Source organism: Engystomops pustulosus, unplaced genomic scaffold (assembly GCF_040894005.1).
Source record: "Engystomops pustulosus unplaced genomic scaffold, aEngPut4.maternal MAT_SCAFFOLD_92, whole genome shotgun sequence".
Taxonomy (NCBI): domain Eukaryota; kingdom Metazoa; phylum Chordata; class Amphibia; order Anura; family Leptodactylidae; genus Engystomops; species Engystomops pustulosus.
Genome location: NW_027284978.1, coordinates 377,501 through 383,015, shown reverse-complemented (window position 1 = coordinate 383,015; position 5,515 = coordinate 377,501).

Genomic DNA, 5,515 nt, shown 5'->3' with positions numbered 1-5,515 from the left:
AGTGGCTTCTCCCGCTGACTTGCCCCTTTGGAAGTAGGAGCTCCTACTTCCATGGGCATTATTCCTCCCCGGGACTTGCCGCCAAGTCTGGCCGGGGGACAGTGACACTTGGCCGGGTAGGCGAAGTGGCTTCTCCCGCTGACTTGCCCCTTTGGAAGTAGGAGCTCCTACTTCCATGGGCATTATTCCTCCCCGGGACTTGCCGCCAAGTCTGGCCGGGGGACAGTGACACTTGGCCGGGTAGGCGAAGTGGCTTCTCCCGCTGACTTGCCCCTTTGGAAGTAGGAGCTCCTACTTCCATGGGCATTATTCCTCCCCGGGACCTACTGCCAAGTGTGGCCGGGGGACAGTGACATGTGGCCGGATAGGCCAAGTGGCTTCTCCCGCTGACTTGCCCCTTTGGAAGTAGGAGCTCCTACTTCCATGGGCATTATTCCTCCCCGGGACTTGCCGCCAAGTCTGGCCGGGGGACAGTGACACTCGGCCGGGTAGGCGAAGTGGCTTCTCCCGCTGACTTGCCCCTTTGGAAGTAGGAGCTCCTACTTCCATGGGCATTATTCCTCCCCGGGACCTACTGCCAAGTGTGGCCGGGGAACAGTGACTCTTGGCCGGATAGGCCAAGTGGCTTCTCCCGCTGACTGGCCCTTTTGGAAGTAGGAGCTCCTACTTCCATGGGCATTATTCCTCCCCGGGACCTACAGCCAAGTGTGGCCGGGGAACAGTGACTCTTTGCCGGATAGGCCAAGTGGCTTCTCCCGCTGACTTGCCCCTTTGGAAGTAGGAGCTCCTACTTCCATGGGCATTATTCCTCCCCGGGACCTACAGCCAAGTGTGGCCGGGGAACAGTGACTCTTGGCCGGATAGGCCAAGTGGCTTCTCCCGCTGACTTGCCCCTTTGGAAGTAGGAGCTCTTACTTCCATGGGCAGTATACCTCTCGGGGACTTAGAGCCAAGTGTCTTCACCCTTTGGAGGTAGTAGCTCCTACTTCCATGTGCATTATTCCTCCCCGGGACATACTGCCAAGTGTGGCCGGGGAACAGTGACTCTTGGCCGGATAGGCCAAGTGGCTTCTCCCGCTGACTTGCCCCTATGGAAGTAGGAGCTCTTACTTCCATGGGCATTATTCCTCCCCGGGACCTACTGCCAAGTGTGGCCGGGGAACAGTGACTCTTGGCCGGATAGGCCAAGTGGCTTCTCCCGCTGACTTGCCCCTTTGGAAGTAGGAGCTCCCACTTCCATGGGCATTATTCCTCCCCGGGACCTACTGCCAAGTGTGGCCGGGGAACAGTGACTCTTGGCCGGGTAGGCCAAGTGGCTTCTCCCGCTGACTTGCCCCTTTGGAAGTAGGAGCTCCTACTTCCATGGGCATTATTCCTCCCCGGGACCTACTGCCAAGTGTGGCCGGGGAACAGTGACTCTTGGCCGGATAGGCCAAGTGGCTTCTCCCGCTGACTGGCCCCTATGGAAGTAGGAGCTCTTACTTCCATGGGCATTATTCCTCCTCGGGACCTACTGCCAAGTGTGGCCGGGGAACAGTGACTCTTGGACGGATAGGCCAAGTGGCTGCTCCCGCTGACTTGCCCCTTTGGAAGTAGGAGCTCCTACTTCCATGGGCATTATTCCTCCCCGGGACCTACTGCCAAGTGTGGCCGGGGGACAGTGACATGTGGCCGGATAGGCCAAGTGGCTTCTCCCGCTGACTTGCCCCTTTGGAAGTAGGAGCTCCTACTTCCATGGGCATTATTCCTCCCCGGGACCTACTGCCAAGAGTGGCCGGGGGACAGTGACATGTGGCCGGATAGGCCAAGTGGCTTCTCCCGCTGACTTGCCCCTTTGGAAGTAGGAGCTCCTACTTCCATGGGCATTATTCCTCCCCGGGACCTACTGCCAAGTGTGGCCGGGGAACAGTGACTCTTGGCCGGATATGCCAAGTGGCTTCTCCCGCTGACTTGCCCCTTTGGAAGTAGGAGCTCCTACTTCCATGGGCATTATTCCTCTCCGGGACCTACTGCCAAGTGTGGCCGGGGAACAGTGACTCTTGGCCGGATAGGCCAAGTGGCTTCTCCCGCTGACTTGCCCCTTTGGAAGTAGGAGCTCTTACTTCCATGGGCACTATACCTCTCGGGGACTTAGAGCCAAGTGTCTTCACTCTTTGGAGGTAGTAGCTCCTACTTCCATGGGCATTATTCCTCCCCGGGACCTACAGCCAAGCTTGGCCGGGGGACAGTGACATGTGGCCGGATAGGCCAAGTGGCTTCTCCCGCTGACTTGCCCCTTTGGAAGTAGGAGCTCTTACTTCCATGGGCATTATTCCTCCCCGGGACCTACTGCCAAGTGTGGCCGGGGAACAGTGACTCTTGGCCGGATAGGCCAAGTGGCTTCTCCCGCTGACTTGCCCCTTTGGAGGTAGGAGCTCCTACTTCCATGGGCATTATTCCTCCCCGGGACCTACTGCCAAGTGTGGCCGGGGAACAGTGACTCTTGGCCGGGTAGGCCAAGTGGCTTCTCCCGCTGACTTGCCCCTTTGGAAGTAGGAGCTCCTACTTCCATGGGCATTATTCCTCCCCGGGACCTACTGCCAAGTGTGGCCGGGGAACAGTGACTCTTGGCCGGATAGGCCAAGTGGCTTCTCCCGCTGACTTGCCCCTTTGGAAGTAGGAGCTCCTACTTCCATGGGCATTATTCCTCCCCGGGACCTACTGCCAAGTGTGGCCGGGGAACAGTGACTCTTGGCCGGATAGAACTAGTGGCTTCTTCCGCTGACTTGCCCCTTTGGAAGTAGGAGCTCCTACTTCCATGGGCATTATTCCTCCCCGGGACCTACAGCCAAGCTTGGCCGGGGGACAGTGACATGTGGCCGGACAGGCCAAGTGGCTTCTCCCGCTGACCTGCCCCTTTGGAAGTAGGAGCTCTTACTTCCATGGGCATTATTCCTCCCCGGGACCTACTGCCAAGTGTGGCCGGGGAACAGTGACTCTTGGCCGGATAGGCCAAGTGGCTTCTCCCGCTGACTTGCCCCTTTGGAGGTAGGAGCTCCTACTTCCATGGGCATTATTCCTCCCCGGGACCTACTGCCAAGTGTGGCCGGGGAACAGTGACTCTTGGCCGGGTAGGCCAAGTGGCTTCTCCCGCTGACTTGCCCCTTTGGAGGTAGGAGCTCCTACTTCCATGGGCATTATTCCTCCCCGGGACCTACTGCCAAGAGTGGCCGGGGAACAGTGACTCTTGGCCGGATAGGCCAAGTGGCTTCTCCCGCTGACTTGCCCCTTTGGAGGTAGTAGCTCCTACTTCCATGGGCATTATTCCTCCCCGGGACCTACTGCCAAGTGTGGCCGGGGAACAGTGACTCTTGGCCGTGTAGGCCAAGTGGCTTCTCCCGCTGACTTGCCCCTTTGGAAGTAGGAGCTCCTACTTCCATGGGCACTATTCCTCTCCGGGACCTACTGCCAAGTGTGGCCGGGGAACAGTGACTCTTGGCCGGATAGGCCAAGTGGCTTCTCCCGCTGACTTGCCCCTTTGGAAGTAGGAGCTCTTACTCCCATGGGCAGTATACCTCTCGGGGACTTAGAGCCAAGTGTCTTCACCCTTTGGAGGTGGTAGCTCCTACTTCCATGGGCATTATTCCTCCCCGGGACCTACTGCCAAGTGTGGCCGGGGAACAGTGACTCTTGGCCGGATAGAACTAGTGGCTTCTCCCGCTGACTTGCCCCTTTGGAAGTAGGAGCTCCTACTTCCATGGGCATTATTCCTCCCCGGGACCTATTGCCAAGTGTGGCCGGGGAACAGTGACTCTTGGCCGGATAGGCCAAGTGGCTTCTCCCGCTGACTTGCCCCTTTGGAAGTAGGAGCTCCTACTTCCATGGGCATTATTCCTCCCCGGGACCTACTGCCAAGTAAGGCCGGGGAACAGTGACTCTTGGCCGGATAGAACTAGTGGCTTCTTCCGCTGACTTGCCCCTTTGGAAGTAGGAGCTCCTACTTCCATGGGCATTATTCCTCCCCGGGACCTACAGCCAAGTGTGGCCGGGGGACAGTGACATGTGGCCGGATAGGCCAAGTGGCTTCTCCCGCTGACTTGCCCCTTTGGAAGTAGGAGCTCCTACTTCCATGGGCATTATTCCTCCCCGGGACCTACTGCCAAGTGTGGCCGGGGAACAGTGACTCTTGGCCGGGAAGGCCAAGTGGCTTCTCCCGCTGACTTGCCCCTTTGGAAGTAGGAGCTCCTACTTCCATGGGCATTATTCCTCCCCGGGACCTACTGCCAAGTGTGGCCGGGGAACAGTGACTCTTGGCCGGGTAGGCCAAGTGGCTTCTCCCGCTGACTTGCCCCTTTGGAAGTAGGAGCTCTTACTCCCATGGGCAGTATACCTCTCGGGGACTTAGAGCCAAGTGTCTTCACCCTTTGGAGGTAGTAGCTCCTACTTCCATGGGCATTATTCCTCCCCGGGACCTACTGCCAAGTGTAGCCGGGGAACAGTGACTCTTGGCCGGATAGAACTAGTGGCTTCTCCCGCTGACTTGCCCCTTTGGAAGTAGGAGCTCCTACTTCCATGGGCATTATTCCTCCCCGGGACCTATTGCCAAGTGTGGCCGGGGAACAGTGACTCTTGGCCGGATAGGCCAAGTGGCTTCTCCCGCTGACTTGCCCCTTTGGAAGTAGGAGCTCCTACTTCCATGGGCATTATTCCTCCCCGGGACCTACTGCCAAGTAAGGCCGGGGAACAGTGACTCTTGGCCGGATAGGCCAAGTGTCTTCTCCCGCTGACTTGCCCCTTTGGAAGTAGGAGCTCCTACTTCCATGGGCATTATTCCTCCCCGGGACCTACTGCCAAGTAAGGCCGGGGAACAGTGACTCTTGGCCGGATAGAACTAGTGGCTTCTTCCGCTGACTTGCCCCTTTGGAAGTAGGAGCTCCTACTTCCATGGGCATTATTCCTCCCCGGGACCTACAGCCAAGCTTGGCCGGGGGACAGTGACATGTGGCCGGATAGGCCAAGTGGCTTCTCCCGCTGACTTGCCCCTTTGGAGGTAGGAGCTCTTACTTCCATGGGCATTATTCCTCTCCGGGACCTACAGCCAAGTGTGGCCGGGGAACAGTGAAACTTGGCCGGATAGGCCAAGTGGCTGCTCCCGCTGACTTGCCCCTTTGGAAGTAGGAGCTCCTACTTCCATGGGCATTATTCCTCCCCGGGACCTATAGCCAAGTGTGGCCGGGGGACAGTGACATGTGGCCGGATAGGCCGAGCGGCTGCTCCCGCTGACGTCATCGCTTTGGAAGTAGGAGCTCCTACTTCCATGGGCTTGTTCCTCCCCGGGACTTGCCGCCAAGTCTGGCCGGGGGACAGTGACATGTGGCCGGATAGGCCAACTGGCTGCTCTCGCTGAGCCCCTACTTCCATGGGCTTGTTCGTCCCCCGGGACTTGCCGCCAAGTCTGGCCGGGGAACAGTGACATGCCGCCGGATACGGCCGAGCGGCTGCTCCCGCTGACGTCATCGCTTTGGAAGTAGGAGCT